Here is a 16,311-nt window from a genome sequence, read left to right as displayed (position 1 = left end):
TGAACACCAGCCACTCCAGGGAAGACCTGCCTAACTTGGCCCCAGGTTCTGGCCACCAGGCTGTTTCCCTTCTAGTCCCACCGGGAAGGATCCCCTTCTCCAAGAACCCGGCAGACCCTGCAATCTCTACTCCCTGGCCCCATGCCCATCTGCCTGAGACCCCAGCCACTTCCTGAGACTTAGAGTCTGGCCCCCAGCTCCCATCCTGCCCTAGACTTCCCTTATGGGCCAGAGAGAGAGCTCCCATCCTGCCCCAGACTTTCCTTCTGGAGCAGAGAGAGCCCCCATCCTGCCCCAGATTTCCCTTCTGGATAAGTGCTTTCATCCTGCCCTGGAGTTCCAATTTGGACAAGAGAGAGAGACTTCCTGAATCTGTCAGCTCTGTCTGAAGCAAGTGCACTGATAAGACCAAGAAGGAGCACCCGGGCAGTGAGGGAAAGAGGGTGCGGCTGCGGCAGCGGGGACAGAGGCACCGAGGGACCCGGCGTGGACCGCGGAGATGCTGGGCATGGTGGCCGGAATGACCAACAGCAACATGGCCAATGCCTTGGCCAGCGCCACATGTGAGCGCTGCAAGGGAGGCTTTGCACCTGAGAAGATCGTGAACAGTAATGGCGAGCTGTACCATGAACAGTGCTTCGTGTGAGCTCAGTGCTTCCAGCAATTCCCAGAAGGACTCTTCTATGAGTTTGAAGGAAGGAAGTACTGTGAGCATGATTTCCAGATGCTCTTTGCTCCCTGCTGCCACCAGTGTGGTGAATTCATCATTGGTCGGGTTATTAAAGCCATGAACAACAGCTGGCATCCTGAGTGCTTTCGATATGACCTCTGCCAGGAAGTGCTGGCAGACATAGGGTTTGTCAAGAATGCTGGCAGACACCTGTGTCGTCCATGTCATAATCGTGAAAAGGCCAGAGGCCTTGGGAAATATATCTGTCAGAAATGCCATGCCATCATTGATGAACAGCCTCTGATCTTCAAGAATGACCCTTACCATCCAGACCACCTCAACTTTGCCAACTGCGGGAAGGAGCTAACTGCTGATTCCCGGGAGCTGAAAGGGGAGCTGTACTGTCTGCCATATCATGATAAGATGGGAGTCCCTATCTGTGGTGCTTGTCGGAGGCCCATTGAAGGGCAAGTAGTGAATGCCATGGGCAAGCAATGGCATGTGGAGCATTTTGTTTGTGCAAAATGTGAAAAGCCATTTCTTGGACATCGCCATTATGAGAGGAAGGGCTTGGCTTATTGTGAAACTCACTATAATCAGCTATTCGGTGATGTCTGTTTCCACTGCAACCGTGTAATAGAAGGGGACGTGGTCTCTGCCCTCAACAAGGCCTGGTGTATGAGCTGCTTTGCCTGTTCCACCTGCAATACCAAGTTAACACTCAAGAATAAATTTGTGGAGTTTGACATGAAGCCAGTCTGTAAAAAGTGCTATGAGAAATTCCCACTGGAATTGAAGAAAAGACTTAAGAAACTGGCTGAGACTTTAGGGAGGAAGTAACTTCTGGTTGGTTTGTTTTGTTCTGTTCTGTCTTCTAACCTATAGTACTTAACTTGACCCACCCTTATCTAAAGGTGGATCAAAGCATTAGAATGCTTTTCTTCACTTCCCTTTTCTGATTTAAAAAGAAAACATATCTATTCTGATATAAAACACAGATGAAATCAAGACTTTAGCCTTAGCAGTCTGTGGACTATTTAAAAAATAAAGAGGAAAGAAAATAAAATTAAAAAAAAAAAACATGTTAATGGGTAATTTTGATTAAGCCTTGTCTTCCAAACAATAAATTTAACTCTTCAACATGAAGCACTGTGCTCTGCAAATCAACACTGGGTCTGTGTGGGAAGAGAACCCACTTCTACAAACCGTCCTCTAACCTCCACAGTCTTAGGCCAGCCACAGCTGTGCAGTGAAACCTTGTTTCAAAGATGAGAAGTGGCTGTGCACATCATATGACCTGTGTGCTGATACCTGTGCTTCATCCCTAATCTCACTTGCCTTGCTTGCCTTAGAAAACTGCATTCCCTAATCAGGAATGCTATATAATACCAAATAAAAATAAATACTTTGACTGGGATTTATAAAGAGTGAGGTTTTACATGACTCAGATTTTAAAAGACTCCAGACTTTATTTTATATCATAAGAAAACTCACTCCTATACTGGAGAAGGATATAAGAAAGATAAGTAAACTACCAAAATAATTCCTATGCAGTCTTAGTGTATTTATCCAGTTAGTGTTGTAAAAGGAACATGCATATTACTAAAAAGCAGAAGTGTTTCAGAATGACTTGAATTTTTATTATATCACTATGCTTAGTTTTCTGTTTTGTTCTCCTTATGAACTTTTTTCTTTGTACAGTTTCTTAATAAAGTTGCTGTAGCTACTAGTATGTCTTTTACAGTCTTGAGCAAAACAAACAAAAAAACTATGCCAGTTATCTTGAAAATACTGCACACTTTGTGATATTGGGAAAATGAAGCATTTTAAAAATATATTACACAATTATGCTTTTAAGCTTAATGTAAAATATATAGTATTCAAGTAGGACATGAAATGAAATATTATGCAGCTAGAAATGTATACTTTGAAAATGGGTGTGAGCCAGGGATGGCAGCCCTGGTCTTTAATCCCTGCATTCTGGATGCAGAGGCAGACAAATCTCTTGGGAGTCCTAGGCCAGCTAAGGCTGCATATTGAAACATTGTTTCCAAAAAAGTGACTGTGTAGGTCATATTACCTGTGTGCTAATATTTATGCTTCATACATAATCTAACTTGCCTTGCCTTAGAAAACTGCATTCCCACCAGGCAGCAGTGGTGCATGCCTTTAATTCCAGCACTGGGGAGGCAGAGCCAAGGCAGATCTTTGTGAGTTCGAGGCCAGCCTGGTCTACAGAGCGAGATCTAGGACAGGCACCAAAGCTACACACAGAGAAACCCTGTCCAAAAAACAACAAAAAAAGAAAGAGAGAGAGAGACACACAGAGAGAGAGAGAGAGAGAGAGAGAGAGAGAGAGAGAGAGAGAGAGAGAGAGAGAGAGAGAGAGAAGAAAAGAAAACTGTATTCCCTAATCAAGAATTCTAGATTCTAGATGTTTCATACAATACCAAATAAAAATACTTGGGCTGAGATTTATAAATTTAGAATCATTCACCACTGATATAAACTTTTTTAAAAATTCTTTTCTCAGGAAGCCAATGGAAATTAATCCCTGTCCTCTTATTAGAATGATGGTGATATATGTTTTAGGATTTTTCATTTCAAATGTCATAATTGGGTTTTATCTACTATAAGATAGTAAAAAGTTATAAATGATACTTTTAGATTGAAAGAGGGTAGTAATAATATTAACTTTAGGTAAAAATCAGTTCTATTTCATAGAAATTTTTATCCTGAAATGTCTGGACCATTTTTTTTCTTATAAACTCAATATGCAACAGTATGAGCATCTTAAAAATGTTTCTGCTGCTAATGTGTTGCCTTTTTTTCTATGTTACCAAGATATATATAGCCAACATTGCTGGGTATAGTGACTCACATTGTAGTCTCAGCACTTGGGAGCTAAAGCAGGAAGGTTGCTATGATTCGGAGGCCAATCCTAGGTTACAGTCTGTGATGCTGTCCCCCAGACATCCCCACAAACAAAAACACTAGTATATTGCTTTGCCATAAAGGCTATCTCAGGGGCCTAGGAAAGAGCTCAGTTGGTAAAGTACTTGTCATACCAGCCTGAGGACCTGAGTTTGAACCTGGAGGTGAACAGATCCCTGGACTCACTTGGTAGCCAACCCAGTCTAACTGGTGAGCCCCAGATCCAAGGGGAATATCTGTCTCAAAAGAAGCAAAGTGGATGGCTCCTGAGGAATGACAGACACCCCAAGATTGACATCTGGTCTCCACATCCACACACTTATGCACACATTCAGAAATATACTCATGCATACACACAAAAAAGTGTATCTCAGGATGCTATTACTCTGCCATTCAAATGTTTGTAATCGTGACTTTTTTCAAATACTTAGTTATGCACATTATAGAATACATTTCTGCTTTCAGATAACGAACTTGTAACCAGTTATTTTATTTTTTAACATTCTTTTGTGATTAAGAAAACTATAAGTGATTAAAAACAATACATGCTTTGTGTTTGTTTAGCAGTCTAAAATTGTGTTTGACAATAAGAACCAAAATATCTTCAGTGTGCCTTTATCAGCTAATAATGACAAGCAGTGAACACCTTAAAAGTATTTATGAAGTATTATCCATGCGCTTAGGCAAATAGAATTTGTAGCCTAGGGTCTCAATGCTAAGTTCTTAGGTAACTCACTAGAAATAGGGAGCAGAAAAGCAGGCGTGCACATGCTTCCCTCATCGCTTTGGAGATGTATGCCTGAGCCTTGGCTTACACGTCTTACATGTCATCGCATAGCCAGAGCCAGCACTGCAGTCTTTGCTCAGTCCTCTTCAGACAGGACTCTTCCTGCAAGTTTGACTTGGTACTTATATGATACAGAGTCAAGAGAAGGTGCTTCTCTCTGTGGTGGGTGGCATTGGAACCCTTAGTGTGGAAGAAGATGGGGAGGTTTAAGTGGAACAAAGACAAAGACTTGGTCTAGTTCCTGTTTGTTGTTGGGTTTTGCTGGCTGCTGGCCTTGCCAGTGAACATCTCTGTTTGAATTTTAGGGGCAATCTGAAATAATTTATTGTGCTCATCAAATTTCTAAGTGCTCTTTTTGTCCTTAGTTATCCTAATGTAATGGGGAAAACGGATACACATAAAATATTTTTGTGTCACGTTCAAAGCCTTATTAACACTTTGCCTGAAATAGGTCATTTTGCCTCATCCATTTGCCAAAGTAACCAATTATAAGTTTAGGAAACTTTGATGTAGGCTGACAATATTCTTGTATTTTACTTTAGATTGTAAGCTTAATGGTAGGAAATTATATCAATATCTGTGCTTCTTATGTACCAACCATTGCTGTATACCTTTGGTGCTTAATAAATGTTCATAATTCATAAAAAAAGACCAAGAAGGAACCAAAGGAGATGGGCAGACATAAAGGCAGAAGTCCACAAAAAAATGAAGATCAATACAGCATCACCAGAACCTAGCCTGCCTCCAACATCTAGACCTGAACAGCAAAATTTAGAAGAAGCAGAAGAAAACAGCCTTATGAATAACATCATGAAGAAGGTAGAGGCTTGTGTAGAGGAAAAGACAAAAAAATGGGAAGAACGCTATAAACAACTAGAGGAAAGGGCAAACAAATTAGAAGAAAACAATAAAGTCCTGGAAGAAAACAATCAAGTCCTGGAATAAAAGAAAAAAGTGCGGAAAGAAAATCATGAAAAAGCAATGAAACAAATGAATGAAACAGTCCAAGACCTGAAAGGGGAAATAGAAAAAATGAAGAAGACACAAACAGAGGGAATGCTGGAAATAGAAAATCTGAGTAAATGATCAGGAACTTCAGATGCAAGTACAACCAACAGAATACGAGAGATGGAAGAGAGGATCTTTGGCGTTGAAGATACAGTAGAAGAAATAGATTCATCAGTCAAAGAAAACATTAAAGCCAACTCAAGTCAGGAACCAAAATGCCCAAGAAATTTGGGACACCATGAAAAGACCAACCTACGAATAATAGGGATAAAAGGAGAATACCAACTCAAAGGCACAGAAAATATATTCAACAAGATCATAGAAGAAAACTTTCCCAACATAAAGAAGGAAATGCCTATGAAGATACAAGAAGCCTATAGAACACCAAACAGACTAGACCCCCCCAAAAAAGTCCCCTCACCACATAATAACTAAACAACTAAACGTACAGAATAAAGAAAGAATATTAAGAGGAGCAAAGGAAAAAGGCCAAGTGACCTATAAAGGCAAACCCATCAGAATAACACCAGATCTCTCAATAGAGACTTTGAAAGCCAGAAGGACCTAGACAGATGTAATGCAGACACTAAGAGACCATTGATATCAGCCCAGACTAATATAATCAGCAAAACTTTCAATCATCATAGACGGAATTAACAAGACATTCCAAGAAAAAGCGAGATTTAAACAATACTTATCCATAAACCCACCCCTACAGAAAGCACTAGAAGGAAAATTCCAACCTAAGGAAGTCATATACACCCACGAAAACACAGGCAATAGATAAAAACCACAGCAGTAACCCCAAAGAAGAGAAGTACACACACTACCACCAAAAAATAACAGGGATGAACAATCACTGGTCATTAATATCCCTTAATATCAATGGACTTAATTCACCTATGAAAAGACATAGGCTTATAGAATGGATATGAAAGCAGGACCCATCTTTCTGCTGCATACAAGAAACACATCTCAAATTCAAAGACAGACATTACCTGTAGCTAGAGTTTTCCTGTCTTGCCCACAGTCAGGACAAATCTTTGTCACCCGCCAGTCCCACAGCCGCTCAGACCCAACCAAGTAAACACAGAGACTTATATGGCTTACAAACTGTATGGCCGTGGCAGGCTTCTTGCTAACCGTTCTTATAGCTTAAATTAATCCATTTCCATAAATCTATACCTTGCCACGTGGCTGGTGGCTTACCGGCATCTTCACATGCTGCTGGTCATGGCGGCGGCTGCAGTGTCTCTCTGCGTCAGCCTTCCACTTCCCAGAATTCTCCTCTCTCCTTGTCCCACCTACTTCCTGCCTGGCCACTGGCCAACCAGTGTTTTATTTATTGACCAATCAGAGCAATTTGACATACAGACCGTCCCACAGCACTTCCCCTTTCTTTTTTTTAAAAGGAAGGTTTTAACTTTTACACATCTCCAAAGTCAGCTTGTTATATTTGGGAATTTGGGTGTAGCTTCTCTTACTACTTCCTGCTGGAGGGGGGCGCTGTATCTTATGGGGACACAAAGAAAATTTTAGGATCATGGAGTAGTCCGTGAGACCGTATTGTCTGAGCCAGTTGCCTTGAAACAATTCTGGATGTTGGATCATCTGGGCCATGGTGTCATCAGAGACCTTTCAGGTGGTCTTGGCTGGTCAAACCTGATGTATCTTAATCTGGAACAAATCCATAGCCTCTGGCTTTCTGTAGAAACAAAAGCAGAGCCTCTTTTCCAAAGCAACATATCCTTACATCCAAATTTTGAAGTTAAGGTACCTTTAAAATACACATTTTGGCATAACTCAACAGCTTTTGCAATCAAATGTTTCTCTTCAGTTATGAATATCAAAGAGAACATAATCCAGATTCTCTGTGTGGTAGCCATCTTTATGTGGCTTATTTTTTATATTACCTTGAGCCTATTGCTTTAAACTGCAGCCTTTTAAGCCTGAAATGGCACTGTGGCTGCTGGCTCCGCCCACTTCAGCTTCCCAACATGGCGGTGGTACGTTTTCCGCCAGCTCTGGGACCCATCAACTCTCAGAAATAGTGGGTCTATGCTTCTTATCAAAGCAGCGTGTAGCCCAGGAACCTCTTTTTGTTTTGTACTAGCAAAAGCTAAATCCACCATGCAGCTTAATGTGCCACTTGCAGAGGCCTCATTCCCGCCATACTGCAGATCGAGCTCACACGCCAGGAACCCGCCAGTAACTCAAACCAGCAGCTGCTGCTCATTTGAGAGAGACAATTAGGAAGCTGTTTTTAGCTCCGTTTTAGAATCTTTTCTCAGGTTTTAGGTAGAAACTCTTGCCAACACGTTGGGCGCCATTTGTAGCTAGAGTTTTCCTGTCTTGCCCACAGTCAGGACAAATCTTTGTCACCCGCCAGTCCCACAGCCGCTCAGACCCAACCAAGTAAACACAGAGACTTATATGGCTTACAAACTGTATGGCCGTGGCAGGCTTCTTGCTAACCGTTCTTATAGCTTAAATTAATCCATTTCCATAAATCTATACCTTGCCACGTGGCTGGTGGCTTACCGGCATCTTCACATGCTGCTGGTCATGGCGGCGGCTGCAGTGTCTCTCTGCGTCAGCCTTCCACTTCCCAGAATTCTCCTCTCTCCTTGTCCCACCTACTTCCTGCCTGGCCACTGGCCAACCAGTGTTTTATTTATTGACCAATCAGAGCAATTTGACATACAGACCGTCCCACAGCAATTACCTAAGAATAAAAGGCTGGGAAAAGGTTTTCCAATCAAACAGTCTTAAGAAACAAGTGAGTGTAGCCATCCTGATATCCAGCAAAATAGACGTCAAACTAAAATCAATCAAAAGAGATCAAGAAGGGCATTACATACTCATCACAGGAAAGATTCACCAAGATGAAGTTTCAATTCTGAATATTTATGCCCCAAACACAAGGGCACCCACATATGTAAAAGAAACACTACTAAAGCTTAAACCACATATAAAACCCCACACATTAATAGTGGGAGATCTCAACACCCCAATTTCACCGCTGGACAGATCTCCCAAATCGAATCTTAACAGAGAAAAAAAGGACTTAACTGATGTCATGACCCAAATGGACCTAATAGATATCTACAGAACATTCCACCCTAACAAAAAAGAATATACCTTCTTCTCAGCACCCCATGGAACTTTCTCTAAAATTGACCACATACTGGGCCACAAAGCAAATCTCAACAAATACAAAAGAATTGGAATAACCTCCTGTGTTCTATCAGACCACCATGGTTTAAAGTTAGATTTCAACAACAACAAAAACTACACAAAACCTACAATCTCATGGAAACTGAATAATACTCAACTGAATCGCCAATGGGTTAAGGAAGAAATAAAGAAAGAAATTAAAGACTTCCTAGAGATCAATGAAAATGAAGACACCATATACCCAAACTTATGGGACAATATGAAAGCAGTGCTAAAAGGGAAATTCATAGAACTAAATGCCCACATTGAGAAGTTGGAGAAATCTGATACTAGTGACTTAACACCACACCTGAAAGCTCTAGAACAAGAAGAAGCAAAGTCTCTCAGGAAGAATAGATGCCAGGAAATTATCAAAGTGAGGGGTGAAATCAATAAAATCGAAACTAAGAGAACAATGCAAAAAATTAATGAAACAAAGAGTTGGTTCTTTGCTAAAATCAACAAGATAGACAAGCCCTTATCTAAACTAACCAAAAAACAGAGAGAGAGAGAATCCAAATGAACAAAATCAGAAATGAAAAGGGGGACATAACAACAGACATTGAGGAAATCCAGAGAATTATAAGATCATATTTCAAAAACCTCTACCCCACAAAACAGGAGCACATTTTGGACACCTGAAAGTGTAAGTGAAAATTCAATTTGTTTGGCAAAAGCCACCTCTATATCCCTGTCATCACAGCATGATGAAATATAAATTAAATTTACAAAATGAGATAAACTGTATTTTCAGATACATGTTTAACTGTTAGAAAATAATGTTTTGAAAGAAGATTACACACTCAAAAAATCCTTTCAGGAAAAGTTGTGTGGGAGCCAGACATGGAAGTGGCCAACTAGAAGTACATTCTGAAAGAAAATACCTCCTGGTTTTTGGTCTTGGACTTTCAAGCCCCTTACACACTAAGAAAATGAATTTCTGTTATTCATGCCTTAGGGTCCTTATGCTGGACTGTGGTGACCAGTGTACCATCTTCACACTCCTTCATCAGATAAGCACCAGCAGGCCCCTCTTGGACTAGAAACAACTTTGCTCCTTTTTATCCTTTTGTTCTGACTCTGGTAAAGAAGGAGGGGCCAACATGAAAATCCTCATAGCTCTTTCCTCTGCCTGTACTGCAGCACTAACCCAGGCCTTTGCATATTGCTCCCTTGGGAGGACCCACCCTTCTTAGTCTGAGATAAAAATTGTCCTCTTGCAGTGACGGATCAGTCTCCTCAGACTGCCTCCTCAAAATGAAGTTACCTGTTGTGCTGTTGGTGCTGCTAGTGTTCAGGATTCCTGGTAAGAACAGTGAGGAAGGAGGATGGGTAGTGGGGATGAGTCCTGAGTCTCACTGCTGATCACATGGATTCTGTCCATGTAGGGAGGATGGACCTTATCCTCCAGGATGGGGCCTGTGAGATTTACATCTGTGAGAGGGAGAACCCAGATGGGAAGGATCCTGTATTACAATGAAGATTATGATACAGATGGACTGAGATGGTCTGAATCACAGCTAGAAGCCCCTTAGGGCTGTTAGTTCACTTGTTTTGTTAAAAAGCAAATTTTAGTATATAAAGAATTTTAGGTAATATAAACATCTAAACTGAAATAAATTTTTAAAAATCAACTTAGTTTGTCCATGACTTTGTTCTTTTCTGTCTTTATTTCAGCTTCCAGAGGGGATGTTGTGATGACTCAAACTCCACTCTCCCTGCCTGTCAGCCTTGGGGATAAAGCCTCCATCTCTTGCAGGTCTAGTCAGAGCCTTGTACATAGTGATGGAAACACCTATTTGGAATGGTACCTACAGAAGCCAGGCCAGTCTCCACAGCTCCTGATCTACAAGGTTTCCAATAGATATTCTGGAGTCCCAGACAGGTTCAGTGGCAGTGGGTCAGGCACAGATTTCACACTCAAAATCAGCAGAGTGGAGCCTGAGGATTTGGGAGTATATTAATGTTTGCAAGGTTCACATGCTCCTCCCACAGTGATTCACACCCTAACAAAAACATCTTTGCTTGAGGTGACCCAGCTGCCAAACCTGTTACTTCTCTGTCAGAGAGAAGTGTTGAGGAACTCCTCATTATTTGTTGCAGCTGAGGGTCTTGGAGCACGAGTCCCATGGCTACACCTCACTGGTCATGCATTTCTGGTCTCATCAGCTGCAATAACAATGATGTTGCATTTGTCTAAGGAAAATGGTGAACATGTCCCCTTTCATCAACCAGGAATAATGGAGTTAAAGCTCAGTGAAAACCTATTTTGATTCTGCAGGACTTGTCTGCCTTTCTGAATCAAAATTATCCATTAAAGCAGTCAGGAACTGATATATATTCCTCTATTAAACTGTGCCCTTTACTATATTTCTTAGTCACTGTTCTTTTACTATGAAGAGACACCATGATCATGGCAACTCTTGTTTTAAAAAAGCATTTAAACAGTGTTTGTTCAGAGTTTCAGAAGTTTAGTCCTTTGTTAGGGCAGGAAGAGTGGTGTTATACAGGCAGACATGCGCTGGACAAGTAGCTGAGAATTCTACATATCGATCCATAGGCAGCAATAAGAGCAATCCACTTGGCCTGATTTGGGCTTTTGGAAATCGCAAAACCCAATTTCAGTCATAGTTCCTCCCATAAGGCCACATATCCTAATCCTTTCAAATAATGCCACTCCCTGATGACTAAGCATTCAAATCTATGATCCTATGGGGGCCATTCTCATTCAAACCACCACATGATATAATCATTTGATTTGGCACATTTTATGGTTTTTATTTAAATTCCATTATATTAATGTAAATATTGCATACCCTACTCCATTTTATTTTTTATTTATGTAAAGTATGTTCACTATGTCTTTTATCATGAAATGTTTCTTTTCTGAAAAATTGTACTGTTTTCTCTATCCAACTGTTCTATTTGACTGCAAGATTTATTCCAATTATATGCACAGTTTTGATGTATAATAATTTATGTATTATGCTAGTATTTTCTGATTGTTTTGGATATTTTTCCATGTTTCAATACTTTTTTTTTAATTTAATTTTATTTTATTTTACAATACAATTCTGTTATACATATCAGCCACGGATTCCCTTGTTCTTCCTCCTCCCGCCCCCCTTCCCTTCCCCCCAGCCTACCCTTTATTCCCACCTCCTCCAGGGCAAAGCCTCCCCTAAGGACTGAGATCAACCTGGTAGACTCAGTCCAGGCAGGTCCAATCCCCTCCTCCCAGGCCAAGCCAAGCGTCCCTGCATAAGGCCCAGGTTTCAAACAGCCAACTCATGCAATGAGCACAGGACCCAGTCTTACTGCCTGGATGCCTCCCAAACAGATCAAGTTAATTGGCTGTCTCACCCATTCAGAAGGCCTGATCCAATTGGGGGCCCCTCAGCCATTGGTTCATAGTTCATGAGAATAGGAAGAAGCAAAGTGCTAGAGAGGCCCACAGAAATCCACAAAGATACCCCACAATAGACTGCTGGCAATGTTCGAGAGACAGCCGGGACTGACCTACTCTGGTGATGGGATGGCCAAACACCCTAATTGTTGTGCCAGAAACCCCATCCAAGGACTGAGGAATCTGGATGCAGACATCTATGGCTAGGCCCCGGGTGGAGAGCTGGGAGTCCAATTAGCGAGAAAGAGGAGGGTTTATATGAGCAAGAATTGTTGAGACCAAGGTTGGATAAAGCACAGGGACAAATAGCCAAACAAATGGAAACACATGAACCATGCTTCAATACTTTATGGTTTTGTGTTTTTATCTGTTCAGAAAATTTATTTTTGTCTCCTTAACTTTTGTGAATTTTAGTGAATTTAATGCAAACATTTTTTTTCTTTTTACTGAATTCTTTGGAATTTCAAACGGTAAATAATGATTTATTTTAGTTTTACCCCTATTATATTCTTTCCTCTCTCATTGAAATTCTATTCTCTGTACTCTCCACAAACCATAATTCTTTCTTTGATTCAGAGAGTTTATTTTTCTTTTTGCTTGTATGAATATGAGTTGGGGGTTATTGATTGGAACCATAAGCTAAAGACAATGTGATACCCTTTCCTAGCAACCATTAACTCCTACTAGTCTGTCAATAAATAGTGCAGAGTCAGCTTCCCCTCCATAAAAATTTAAATGATGATACATCCAATCTTCTACAGATCTTGCACTGATAACCATGGCCGTGAGTTCAAGAGTGCAGTACAATGATCATGTCCAGAAAGCACTTTTCACAGAATTCCTTGCTATGCTCTAGTTCTTATGTTCTTTCATCATCCTGTTGTGAGACATTCCTTGGGCCTGGTCGGGATGATATAAATATCTTGTTGAGGATAAATGTGAGTACTCTACAGTTATCCTTCACAATTTGAAAAGTTGTGAAGTTCTACTTTAAGGACCACCCACTCACAAAAAAATAAATTTCTTTGATGAAAACTGACATCATAACAAATCTATAGGTATAAATATAGCTATATAGAAGTCAATTTGACACGATGCCTACTCAGAAAATACCAGTTGTAGGTTACTTCATAGAGCATATGATTTTCCCAGCCATGGACACTTAACTAGCTTTGCAATATCAGAGAGTAGTTCTCTGCCAGAGAGTGGGTCACAGATCCAATGAGAAAGCTCTAGGTTAGCTTCATGATAAGGATTATTGCAGAAGTTAGCATCCTACCATACAGGTTGCCATTAATGTAAATTATGAATTCCACAGCTGAGCAAGATTTGATTGCTATTTTTCTTCACCAAGAGTTTGAAGAACTGTGTCCAGAACTATGAAAACTAGCCAGCCAGATGGAGAATTTCAGCTGAAATTATGTCTTTCACAATAGGAATTTATGTCCTAGTTATGGTGGGCAATCAAAAAAACTAACAATAGCCTGTATGGATTCCTGGCTTAGGGGCCTCCCTCATAAGGATGATCTCTATCCATGTGCTTCTCTATAATCCCTACATTGGGAAGCTTAGGTAGAAAGGATGGATCTTCAAGGCCAGCCTGGGATTTATAGGATTTCTAGAGAAGCCTGTGCTAGTAACAGCAAGACTATGTCTCAATAAACCCAAACCAATCAACAAAATTATCGGTACTTGTTTGCTCTATTCTGTAAATCCTCTATATTTGCTATATAAAAGAAATGTTTTCACTAGGATAGAAAAGAAGCCTATAAATTCTGAATCCACAGGGACGTGATACATGAGCTAGTGTAAACAGGAAATCAGGACTCTGTTGCTGTGCATCTCCCCTACTATATTCACTTCTGAAACACTAGTTGTATCTTGTGTTCAGATTCCTGTTTGCGTGTGTGATCCTGATGTCTTATTAACTTTTCTATTGCTGGAATGAAATACCATGACAAAGATAACTTTTAAAGAAAGCCTTTAATTGGGTTTAGAAATTCGGATGGCTGGGTTTCATGGTGGCTAAGGAAAGGCATGGCAGTATGAACACATGCAAGTATGGATCCACAAGCAGGAGGCAGAGAGAAGCTCATCCCCATGACACACCTCCTTTAAATAGACAACAACTCATCTCCATTCCAAACAGTTCCACCAAGGCAGATCAAGTATTTAAAAAAACAAGGGGGGCACCTCATTCAAAATGGCAAACCCTAATACCAAGAAAATGAGAAGGGAGATGTATATGATAAAGGATACCCACTAGATTTTGACCTTTACTTCAGAAAGGAAAATTCAAATCATCATTGCTGAATGTATCCTTTACAATGATAGAGAATAATCTGCCTTTGAACTGCTTAAATTCAGGAGATGGGTTGAGTATGAGTGCTAAAAAAGCAGAAAAATAATGTAATATATTTTTTGAGACAAAGGCTACATACTCTAAGCAAAAGAAGGGAAATTAGTCTCTGATGGATGGACTCATTTTAACCAGTATGGGCTTGGTCATCACTGTCTAAGATATCCATAAAATAGCTCTCTAATATAAGAAGGGTAGTATTATAATGTGTTATGTTGTCAAGTAGAGAGAAATGTTTGTCAACCAAGTTAGACTCATGTACATGTGAAAGTGAATTAGTCAAGTGTTGGAAATTAGCTAAAGCACCAGGATAAAATCTATTGCTCCTCATGCTTGTTACAAAGTCTTTAGTATCATTGCTGATTTATAATTTATTAATTTTTCACAAACTGATTTTATGGTGCAGAGATTTTCATCTATGAGAGCAATTAAAATATCTAAATTGATCACATAATTAGGATGTATAACATTCAGACAGACATAAAATATTTACTATAGGCTGAGAAGGAGACATTCTGCATTGTAGGGTTATTCTATTATCTACAAGTTTTCTGTGACTTTAATCTTACATAAATGATCCTGCATTCATTTGTTTTATTTTTTAAATTTATTTATTTATCTCTCCTACCATACATCCCAACCTGTTTTCCCTCTTTCCACTCCTCGTATTCCCCTCTCACCCCTCCCATCTCTCCTAGATCCACTTTTCCTCTGTTTCCTTTGAGAAAAAAAGCAGTCCTCCCAGGGATATCAACTGAACATGGCATAACAAGATGCAAAGGACTAGTAACAAACCCATCTATCAAGGCTAGACAAGGCAAACCAGCAGGAGGAAGAAAGTCCCAAGAGGAGGCAAAAAAAGTCAGAGATACCCCTACTCCCACAATTAGGATTCCCATAAAAATTCAACCTAAAGACCACAACATATATGCAGAGGATGTAGCACATCCATGCAGGCTCTGGGATTGTTGCTTGAGTCTCTGTGAGCTGCTGTGAATCCTGTTTAGTTGATTCTGTGGGATATGATCTCTTTGCATACTTGACTCTTCTGGTTCCTACAATCCTTCCTCCCCCTGATCTCCAGTATTCTGAGTTTATTTGATTTCAATATTCAGAATATGTCAGGTGTGTTGACTACCAACCTAGCTGTACTTTTGCTGAGTTTGTTTCTCCCTCTGCTGGTTACCTGGTGAAATGTTGATTATTCAGGGACATCTAAGCAAGCTTATCCTTCACAAGTTGAGCAGTGTGAACAATCTAATGTAGTTTGTTGATAAAACTGAAGCTGTCTGAAAACACACCACCCCACATTCTTTGACTTGGTGAATTGTTATGTGGAATCCCTTGCCTTTTCTCACACTAAACGATGATAAATCTTTGATTTTCTGAGCATTCCATAATATATCCCACCATATAACATACTAATGATAATTATGTAATTTTATCTTGATAAATTAAAAAAGCTCAAGTCCTAAGATGTCATAGATTTACATCCTTTAGGGGGTGGTACAGAATGTAAATTCCATAGGCCTCCCCCATTGATGAATTGCAGAGGACTAGATTTAAAATTATCACTTTATCTCCTTTCAGATTATATGTATATGTATATTATATATTGCATATATTACCACTAATAATTACTCAGAGTGCTGAGTAGGCACCCCATACCTAGTACATGACATTGATTGATGTGTCACATTACCTGAAAGACTTGATTATGATTCAGCCTAAATCAGGAGAGGGCTTTTCAGCAAGGTTTAATTTTTGAACACATGACATTTCACTTGAGCCATTAAGCAACCTAGAGCATATTTTTTAAGTAAGTATAATATCTTGATAAGGTCTGTACTATGTGAAATTCCTTAAGAGTCACAATATTAACTGGTGTGATTTTAGATTAATACTGTACCATCTTCATAAAACGCAAACCA

The 16,311-nt window shown here is 40.0% G+C and overlaps 1 pseudogene; it reads left to right on the top strand.

Moving 5' to 3' along the window:
• The first annotated feature begins 441 nt into the window (after positions 1–441).
• On the top strand, positions 442–2,518 carry LOC102906499 (LIM and senescent cell antigen-like-containing domain protein 1 pseudogene; annotated as a pseudogene).
• The last annotated feature ends 13,793 nt before the right edge of the window (positions 2,519–16,311 follow it).

Source organism: Peromyscus maniculatus, chromosome 3 (assembly GCF_049852395.1).
Source record: "Peromyscus maniculatus bairdii isolate BWxNUB_F1_BW_parent chromosome 3, HU_Pman_BW_mat_3.1, whole genome shotgun sequence".
Taxonomy (NCBI): domain Eukaryota; kingdom Metazoa; phylum Chordata; class Mammalia; order Rodentia; family Cricetidae; genus Peromyscus; species Peromyscus maniculatus.
The sequence above is the reverse complement of the archived record's forward strand: the minus strand, read 5'-3'. Positions and strand labels throughout refer to the sequence as shown.